Here is an 11,431-nt window from a genome sequence, read left to right on the forward strand (position 1 = left end):
CTTTGTCTACGTTGGGTGTAGTGCTCTGAGTTAAAAAAAAAAAAAAATCACAGTACGCAGGAAGCTATACTGGTAAATAGGGTGTGAAGAAATTAATGATTTCTAAGTAACCAAGTAGAAATAAATGCAAAATGGCAATATAATTGTTAAAATGAAATTACAGACTTTAGATAAATTTTTAAAACGTATTCACTGATTTCTTGGATTCATTCATCCACGTATCTATGTAAGTGTATACCCATCCACCCATTTAACAAAAATTCTTTGTGAGTTGGTAGGATGCTGGGATTCTGCATGAATAAAATAATATAGTCCCTGTCATCACTAATTTTACATTCTTTGGAGGAATAAATTAAACAATTAATTTCATGTAACTAAATAGTTATAACTGAAATATACACTATAAATGCCAAAGACAGGATGTCATGACAAAGAATTAGCAGTGAAAGAACCTGAAGTGTGGGAAATAGTGAATAGCTCTTTGAGCAAGTGTCACTTAACTTGAAAGAGAAGACAGTGATCAGTAAATGGGACACAGGAAGTGAGCTTCCATGTAAACTACCTGATTACTTGCAGAAGATAGAGGTCATTTTGACTAAACTAGCAACAGAGGGAGCTGAGTGACAGAAAATTATTTTGGAAAGATAAGCAGTAATCAATCATTCGGGGAATTTTAGGACAATTTTTGGAGTTACTGAACTTTGTTAGCCAAAAAAAATTTTAGTTTGAAGACATACCCCCAATCTACATGAGAAAATATGGCATGGTATGCAGGAAAACTATTGAAAATGCCCAGCTATAATAAATAGTCTGGATAAATTAATGAATATCAAGATAGGAAAAAAATCCTGAAAAACTTTTAGATAGAAAGAGTTCCCCTCTGCTTAAATTTGGGACAACCAAACTGACTTAGAGCTTTCACCCAGCAACATTCAATGCAAGAAGATGAAGTAGTAATGTGCCAATAGTTTCAAATCATAAGAGGTATGAGCAAGGAATATTAATTCAACCTCAAAGTGACTCAAGGATAAAGATGAAGGGGACATTTACAAACACCAAGGTGGTTAAGAAATATAGAATCCATGCTGCTGCTGCTAAGTCACTTCAGTTGTGTCCGACTCTGTGTAACCCCATAGATGGCAGCCCACCAGGCTCCCCTCCCTGTCCCTGGGATTCTCCAGGCAAGAACACTGGAGTGGGTTGGCATTTCTTTCTCCAATGCATGAAAGTGAAGTCGCTCAGTCGTGACAGAACCTCAGCGACCCCATGGACTGCAGCCTTCCAGGCTCCTCCGTCCATGGGATTTTCCAGGCAGGAGTACTGGAGTGGGGTGCCATTGCCTTCTCTGTAGAATCCTTGAGCACCTCTTAAAAAAAATACACTGGATAAGGAAATGTACTCAATTAAGTATCTCAGATAAGCAAACCAGGGAGCTGTAGCTGTAAAGCCAAGTATCAAAAATAGTCAGCCCTTTCTAAGTGTCTACTGTATGGAAGGTATATCCTAAGTGGTTTATAGGTGGTCCCTCATTTGTTCCTTATGCAGTCTCACAAGATAATTTATGCCATTACTTGCTTTTATGAATAGGTAACTGAAACTGAGGGAGGTTAGGACATTTCACCACGGTCAGGACTGAGCCAGTGTGAGACACCATCAAGAGATGAAAGAGTGAGAAGGGAGTGGGATCCGAGCTCAATTTAAGCCATGACATTGTATTTTGAATATGAAATTAACTTTTAAAAAATAACAACATTGAAACCTACAATGACCTTCCAACATAGACAATTTTTCATATATTTAAAGTTTAACCACAGGTAATTGAATTTGAGAAGGTATATTTTTCTGAGAAGTCAGTTATAGAATTGCTTACCTTGGCTCCATCCTTGTCACATAATTGAGCATAGCTTTGTCTCTCTATAAAGACCTTCAGGTGACCTCTTCATATTGTCATCTGGTCCATGTTTCAATAAGCATAAGTTGTCCTTTCAGGTTTAGGGATGATGAGATCTTCAATGTTACTAGCCTTAAAGGTTCTGCACTATCTCTTTTTGGTTTACTTGAACCCTTATATGCTTTACAAATAGCCCCTTTATTCAACTCTTATCAAATTATTCAGTTTGTTTGTTCTATCTCTTTCCTACCCTAATCATTCCTGAACAATCCTCTAAAAAAATACTTAATTATATTTTAGGAAAGATCATGCCACCATGTCAAATGATCATACCTTATTTTGCCAAGTACATACCAAGCACATTAATGCTTAATAGTGAGGTGCTTAATTAGTTAAGTATTTATGGACTGTCTGTGGAACATTGAGGTTTTTAATTTAATTAAGATGTTAAAATAATATATGATTATATTTAGAGTTTATCATATTATTTCTGTGTTCCTGTATGAAAAATGATCACTCTTTCAAAAGGCATGTTGGCAAGCCCATTCTTAAAAATTAGCATAATTAATCACTGTGACATCATTTCATAAAGTCTGATTTCCATAAAGATCTAAAGGTAAAAATAGAGATTCTTTAAGAAAGAGGTGTTTTTTCTCACCCAGTAATACTGAAAGATACTACAGCTGACTCTTGAATAATGTGGTTCTTAGGGATGCCAACTTTCTATGCAGTTAAATATCCCAGTACAGCTTTACTGTTGGCCTTCCATATCAACAAGTCCTGCATTCATGGAGTCAACCAACCGCAGAGTGAAGGACTATAGTACATATTTAGTGAAGAAAATCTGTGTATAAGGGGACCTGCGTAGTTCAGACCTGTGTTATCAAGGTCACCTGTTATAACAGTTTTGCTTTTTGCAAGTTTATCTTCACCTCTGATCCTGGAAGACCAAATATAACTCTGTGATGGAGAACTCCTCGTTGTGGAAAAACCAAGTCCTCATCTACGCACTTGGTTTAGGTTCATTTAGAGACTGAATGAATTTGATATATTCATTTAGAGATAGCTTAGTCCCAAAGTAGTATTCTTTGATATGCTGAAAAATAGGATAAGTCAGAGTTTCCTAGTCTCTTAAATTATTATGCTTTCCCATCACTCTGTGGACAGGATCCCAATGAGAATGTGTACTGCTCTAGAGTTGTTACAAATGGTAAGTTTAAAAATTTTGTACATTTGCATTGTAGGTAGCTGCTAAGCCACATTGAGAGATGATTCCTTAAAGAGAAAGCCTCTTATTTCTAAAAGTTATATTGACATAACTATGTGGCATTCCTGACAAATGGAAACCAGGATGCCACTTTCAGCTCTGGCCCCAGAACCTCCCGTGTGATCCCACAGTCTCCCCCCACCCTTTTTTTTCTTCACTTGGTATCTACTAGCCAAATATAAAGAATGCAGTAAAGAACATACAAGACCTAGGGAATGGAGGAACCACTCAATTAAAGGGTCCTCTGTCACTGAAGGGATACATGAAGGGAAGTCACTTAGGCCAATAAGTTACAGATCATTTGGTTACTTTTGCTACTAACTAGTGAGCAGAAAGATGTAATCATTATAGGATCATCTTTGTGATAGGAGGAATTTTTCTTAAATTTATCTATCTTAGTTATAAAGCTCATAAGTGTATGCATGAGAACCTGCTATTGGGAGTGGGAAATATTTATTTTAATCTCAGTGGATTTGTTTTTCAAGTTTAAATATCTTTATTGCCCATGTTTAAAAAATTTTTACCTGAGAATCTATGGTTAAATACAAATTTATATATAGATTAGTCAAATAAAGAAATAACATATATACTTTTATCATAAAGACAAATTACTAACACTGTTGGTTTTTTGCATACATGGCAGATACTAAAAAAGAGATGATATAACATTATTTAATTTTCATCTATCTGTCTATCTCTCTCTCTTGTCACTGTTATTATCAAAAGCTGCATGTCAATTGACTATTTACCAAGGCCATGTTGGTTACACCTAGACTATGTTGGTATTTCCAGAACTTTTAGTTCGTGTTTAGGTTATTAGCTTCAATGAAGCCCTTATATTTCTTTGATCAGTTGCATGAATACTCTTAAACCAATCACTAACATGAAGAATAAGAAGTTATTGTAGTTATTGGAATGAAGTTACTGTAGCTATTGGAATGAGCTAAGAAATTGTTTCTAGGAGGCTTCTATGCATAATTTGCCCTATTCTCTCAAAATTTCTTTATTTGTTTAATTATATAGATATAAAAGCTGAGACTCAGAAGTAGTAAGCAACATGCCTAAACCAGCAAGCTTATCAATGACAAAGTAAAACACAAAATCTTCCAAGCCCTATAGCTTTTAATTTAGTGTTCTTGTCTACTTCACGATCTATCCACAGGGACAACCTGTGACTTGATTCTGTGCTGTTCTATGGTAGGTGCTTAATAAGTACTGATTAATTGTTATGATGAATGTTGTCAACCCTGATTTTTATGACATGCAGTTTAATATATATCTCTGTTAAAATATGTCCAGTGAGAGCCATATTCTAGGGATAGAAATTAATATGGGAGAAAAATGTTTCTCTCTGCAGTTGTAAATACTAAAATTTAATTTCTGTAAATTAAATTTTAGAGAAATTTAAAATTTAATTTCTCTAAGCCATATTTTTATTGCTCACAGTTTCACATAACAGATTAGAAAGACAAGACCAGAAAGACAACCTACACAGGAATTTGTGCCAAGACAGGATGAGATCTGCCCATGGGAAGTGATCTTTTGTGTAGATCTCTGCTTCACGATAGAAGTTTAAATCTGAGTCAAAACTAACTACTACCAGTAGTTGATGTTAGGAAAATGGCTGGGAAGATGAGAATTCAAATCATCCTCTACCACTATTGGATATTCCTATAGCATTTTTTTTTTTTTAATTAGAGAGGAATGAGGAAAGTTTCATGGAAGGAAAGAAACCATTACATAATTCCTGCTATGGCTAGGCATTTTCATATTGGTTGCTGTGGAATATTTTAGTAATTAAATATTAGAATTAGTAATTAGAAGTTAGCATAAGCTACAGTCTTATAATGTAAGAAAAAAGTGATTAATCAGAATTTCTGAACGACACATTTCAAAAATTACTCAATTAGGATGAAGGCCTCTTACTTGTCAATTCTTAGTTGTCTTGCTCATGCATTTTGATGGATGTTTGAAGTTCTAATGACTGCTGTGGGAATTATGAAACTCCATGAGTTCTATTAGAGATTATCTGGTTAAGGGCTGAGACCTGTTTTGTGCCATCAGAGGTTACACTGTGCAAGGGGAAAGTGGAATGCTGAATTATCAATAGTAAAGAGACCAGGCTGAAAATTCTGAGCATTCAGTTATGCCCTGGAAATGCCAAACCTTTGGATTATGGACCTTGTCCTAAAGTAAGTGTCATCACCAAAAACAAAGTTCCAAACCCAAATGAACTCTTATCATCAAAGAATAAAACCTAATCTCACAAAACCTGAAAGGGTCCTAACAGGAGTCTATGTGTTAGACTGTATATAACCAGACACCCTAGTGCATGCTGTCTGCAATGTTGAACCTATACCCCCAAATTCAATGACCCACCAGGAGGATAGAAACAAATGAAACAACCCTAAGAATAAAATTTTCTGTCTTCAGAAAACAAAGAAAAAGAGAAAAATTGAGTATGGCCAAGAAAAAAAAATAGATTGCATACTGAGAACAAATTCTGCATTTTTTACCCTACCTCTTATTAGTAATCATGGTGGCTGGGAGACACAGAACAGCATCTTTAAGTTAGTACAAGAGAAGGAAAAGTGAAACAAGAATAATTCTACATCCACCCAAAAAAATGAATTAAAAATAAGAAAAACAACGGTAAAATAAAGACACTTTCAAACAAATAAAAGTCTGCTGTTGCCTGTTTCATTTTTGCTTTAAGCACCTTGTATTCTCTAAGGTCTTTAAGTATTTTAGGCTGTTGTTTTTCTTAAGATGGCCTCCTCAGAAGCCAAGCCTGAGATGAGGACTCAGATGCAGATGATTTATGTATCAGCACCAGCTGGTATAGGAGTAGGACAGTAGGCTGAGGAAAGGAAGGATTTTCCTAAAGAAATCTATATCACATGGACAACAATAATAAGGAATATCATTACCAAATAAGTTGAAGAAGGCAATCAAAATTGACAGGAGAGTTATATTTTAAAGTAGAGATCTCTTAAATTCAGAGCATTCAAGACATGTAAATAATTTTTAGTCACACAAAGATGACAATATCATTCTAGCTTTGAGAAGTTATTGCCCCATCAAAATTCTTTAAAAAGGGAAACAAATATTTATTTAAGAATAATCTTCACCAAATATAGTCAACATTCAAATTTTTTCATGCTAAAAATTTTTAACCAAGTTACTTCATCTTTGAATATGAAAAGAAACAGTTTATAAAACTTGCAATTACTTCCAGTATATAGTTTCAGAAATGTTCATTTCTTAAATTTTGAACTTGTAGTTTAAAAGTGATGCAGTGTTATTAGCCATTCAAAATTAAATGGGCTACTTTCATGTTTAATTATAATTAAACATAAAATTCAGATAAAATAAAATGGGATATATTCTCTAAAACGCTCAGAGTTTCTTAACCTTATTTTGTACCATTAACATCTTTGCATAGGTTAGGCAAATGAACCTTATACCAGATAAATCACTTAATATATAGAATAGAATACATAGGATTATCAAATAAAATCATGCTACTAAAATATCATTAAGTATTAGCACATAGTTGTTTTAGGGATAATCTAAAGGGTCTAATCTGTAGAATCTAGAAAATATACCTTTTATTATGATGATTATTATCACATGTATCTCAACATACCTGAAAGTATATGTTCTGATGTTTACTATGTATGAATAATATTTTTTCTGATTTTCTGAAGCTCACTGTAAAATTAACTGGAAAAATACAGAAAAATTTAAAGGGAACTAAATGATCAGTAATCTCAATATGCAGAGCTGGATCGTATGTATTTTTAATGTATATAATTCCAGAATTTTTGTATATATTCATACTTAAAATTGGGATAACACTAGATGCATTCTTTATAAATTTATTTTTTCTTAATAATATATTGTGTAATATTCATCTTCTCATTTAATGATCACTTGCTATTTTATCTTTGGATAACAAAATATAATTGATATGCTGTTGAATTTTTAGGTTTTCTAATTTTTTCCATGAGAAACAGTCTGTAATGAATATCTTTAGAGATACTATCTAATCACATTGAATCTTCTTTTTAGCTTATTTTTTTATACAAATAAATTTCTTAAAAAAACACTATAAAACATTTTTAATAATTGTCTGCTTTAAGGTTCTCACAACTGTTTCAATATCTATTTGTACATTTCAGTACTAGAATCATGTTACTTACCTTATTGTTTATCTGTGATAAATTTTAATATTTTAGGAAAAAGAAGCCCTCATCATTTCTATTTTTAAACGTACTTCATTGCCTTGTTGAGTTACAGCTTAATAAACTATCTAAAACTAGTTTTTAAAGTTTCACAGTGATTTTAGTTGGGATGGTCAATACATAAATGCATCAATTATCTTCATTTCACTTCTTGACATCATAATTTACATTTGTCAGTAAAGTTTAATGTTAAAGTTTCTCATTATGTTAATTCATCAAAAGTTGACATTTATTGCTATCATCAATGAGCCTCATGCTAAGTTTTATCTGATTTATGTTGAAATATTGGAAAACTCTTTATTGAATTTTTAATAGTTTATTGGTTGATTCTTTCAGGTTTGTCATGTCATTTGTTAATATTAATGATGCTTCTTTCCAAGTCTTTTCTTGGCTAACACATAAAGAACAACGTTAAATAAATAAGAGATTCTGTTGCCCTATGCTTGGCTTAAATTGACACGTATTACAATTCATCTATCTTCATACTGCCTTTGATTTACTATGGAATTTTGACACATTTTCATCATGTTAGCAGATCCTGTACTAATAAATAGCTTTGCATTTCTGGAGGAAATGCTACATTTGCTCAGTGTACTTATTATATAGCTGAATTCTACTTACTAATATTTTACTGAATTACTTTTTAATCTTTGTGACTGAGATTTGTCTGTATATTTTTTATTCATGTGCTTTTTGTCTTTAGTATCAGGTATGTTTTGGCTTCAGAAAAGTTTTTCAACATGGACTTTGGGGTTATTTATTTATTAAGAAATTTTACACACATTAAAATGCATGAGAAATACAGTGGACCATGTGTTGTGTTGGGACTCATCAAAAAGACAGATGTATAGGAATTGGAATAGGTCAGCAGTGGAAGGAGTAGGAACTAGTTCAGGTTCAGTCCTGGGAGTGAGATGGACCAGAAATGGCAGTTTATGTGATTATCACATACAGAGGCTTTAGATGAATAGAAGACAACAATAAAACGTCAGAAAAGGGTGGAGAACTTCTATTGAATTATGTAAACTCAGAAGTGGATTGAAGAGTACCAGTTACTCAGAAAATTCTCAAAATGAGTAACAAATAAGGAGTTTTGAGCACTTGGAACTAAAAAACAAGTGCATTTTACTGAAGTATGCATGCATGCATTCTAGGTTGCCTCAGTTGTGTCCAGCATTTTGCGATTCTATGGAAGTATAAGTGACATAAAACAGCTGTAACATATTTAATGTATACAAGTTAGTGAATTTGGGATAAGTATATACATGTAAAACTATCACTGATTTTATGCCACAAACTTATCCATTATCTCCAAGTTTCCATCAATCCTCTTTCCTTTCCACCCTCCTTCCCTCCCTTCCTTCCTTCATTATATATTGCAGTAACTTATATACATACTTATATATTATTTTTTTGATAAGAGTGTTTAACATAAGATTATCTCAGCAAATTTTCATGTATATAATACAATGTTATTTATTACAATATTTATTCATTTATTGATCTTGCAGCTTCCCTGGTGGCTCAGAGGTTAAAGCGTCTGCCTGGAATGCAGGAGACCCAGGTTCGATCCCTGGGTCGGGAAGATCCCCTGGAGAAAGCAGTGGCAACCCGCTCCAGTACTCTTGCCTGGAGAATCCCATGGAGGGAGGAGCCTGGTAGGCTACAGTCCATGGGGTCGCAAAGAGTTGGACACGACTGAGCGACTGCACTACTAATATTGATCTTGTGTAACTGAAGCTTATAGATTCCCATCTCTCCATCCCCTCAGTCCTTAGCAAAGAGCATTGTACTCTCTACTTCTAAGAGTTTGACATTTATTTTAGATTTCTCATGTAAGTGATAGCATATAGTATTTGTCCTTCTGTGTCTGGCTTATTTTACATTGCATAATGCTTTCCAAATTTATCCATGTTGTTGCAAACAGCAGAACTTTCTTGTTTTTTTTAAGGTTGAAAAATATTCTTTTGTGTGTATATACCACTTTTTTTATCCATCATCCTTTGATGGACATTTGGGTTGCTACCATGCCTTGACTACTATGAATAATGCTGCAATAGATGTGGGTGTGCAGTCTTGAAGTCTCGTCAAGATCCTGATTTCAATGCCTTTGCTTATGCTTATTTATATACTCAGAAGTAGGATGGCTTGATGATCTGATAGTTCTGTTTTTAATTTTTTGAGGAACCAAAGATGATAAATGTTGGTGAGCACATGGAGAAAAAGGAACCCTCATACACTGCTGGTGAGAATGTAAATTGGTGCAGCCACTATAGAGAACAGTGCTTGACCAGTAAGCTCTCTCTCTCTCCATCCTTATTTCCTTTTCTCTCTCTCCCTCCCAATCCCTTCCTCTCTCTCTGGCTTTCTTTCTCTAATAGAGAAAATTATATTTACATAATTATTGTTAATTACCCTTAAAATTATCATATATATTTTATACGGTATTATTATATGGAATAAACTTTTCTCTAAAAATTCCTTCCTGAACTTGGGCTTTTTGATATATATCTTAAGGACACAACAAAGAGCTTTTGAAAACACTAGATTCAATGACATTCTAAAGTTTAGCTGATTCTTTTATAATAGATGATATTTTTATTCATAAAATATTTTGATCCAAGAAAGAACTGGTGACACATTGTAGCAAAAACCAAATATACTTTAAGAAAGTTTTAAGCACCAAGAATTTCAAGCCTCTTTTTTTCCTTCCAATTATTTGGTAATAATATTGACAGGATTTTCCACAATTTTTGAAAATTACTGTCTAAATTCATTTATTCATCGAAAGTTGATTGAACCCGGGTCTCCTGCACTGCAGGCAGATTCTTTACCTGACTGAGCTATAAGGGAAGCCCATTCTTTAAACCAGGTGTAAGATATTTTAAGCTTTATGCTTTAAAAATTTCCTCATTTGGGAAAAAGACAAAACCTATTTACAATTAGAAATGCATCTTTTCTTCTGCTATAATTTTTAAAGTCCAGTTATAGGACAATATGTTGCTTTAGCTATTTAAACATAAGCTGGTTATACCCACCTTTCTGTTACACCTAGCAAACCATGACGACCATCTTACAGAGCAATCTATTGTCACTTGCGCTGTATGTGGTAAACTGTTTCATTTTCCTGGAGATTGCTGCCTCACTGTGGACAGATTAGGAACTACTAAAGTTAATGAGGGATTACCTTTGGCAAATATGGTTCATCAAACTTTATATACAAATATTTCTCATGTAAAATATGAAGAAATATATACCCACTTTAAAAGAAGTGTTGTAAAATATGGTATCTTCTCTTGGGAGAGTCACTTCATTATAACTAGCAGATAGGCCTTTTCTGATGTACAGTATCTTATGAATTTTGCTTCACAAGATGTCTCTAAGGCATATCCAGATAGAATAGTAGAAAGAAGCAATTTACATAATCATAATCTCTTCTCAAATAATTTAGTACATCTAATCTCAACTACTGCAAATTGAGGATGCTGTCTACTGTGACCATGAACTTATCTTCATGTTCAATATTGTTTTTTATATTATCTTGATTGTTTCTAAGGTTGCTGTTATTGAACCTAAACAGTGAAGATGATGAATTAAATTACTTTATCATGGCTGATTTCTTCAGAATGACTCCACAATAAAAGTTGACACTAGTAACGGAAATGGTGCTGGTAATTCAATCAATGACAATAAGGTCATTATCTATTTCCCTTTTTATTTAAGTACTTCTGTACTTTCATTCATAGCATTGAAATAATTCTCTTCAAATTATAAAAGCAAACTGCAGTAGACTAAATCACTTTCTTTTGAACAGTAAAACTATGTTATAGAATCATGGGTTTAAATACTATTCTCAACAACCCTTATTACAGATACGAAAATTCTCCTCATTCTTATGTTCTTTTTACTATTCAATAGATTTATAGGTCACAGAATTCTTATTTTGAAATATTCGCTTATTATCCAGAGACTCATTGTTTGGAAGGATAGTTATTTGGGAAATAATGAAGCAGCTCCTATGATTTT

At 33.3% G+C, this 11,431-nt stretch overlaps 1 non-coding gene across 1 annotated transcript; it reads left to right on the forward strand.

Annotated features, from left to right (window-relative positions):
• Positions 8,919–8,990, forward strand: TRNAS-GGA. Its single transcript has one exon. It is a non-coding gene; the product is annotated as a tRNA-Ser (tRNA).

This window comes from Capra hircus, chromosome 9 (assembly GCF_001704415.2).
Source record: "Capra hircus breed San Clemente chromosome 9, ASM170441v1, whole genome shotgun sequence".
Taxonomy (NCBI): domain Eukaryota; kingdom Metazoa; phylum Chordata; class Mammalia; order Artiodactyla; family Bovidae; genus Capra; species Capra hircus.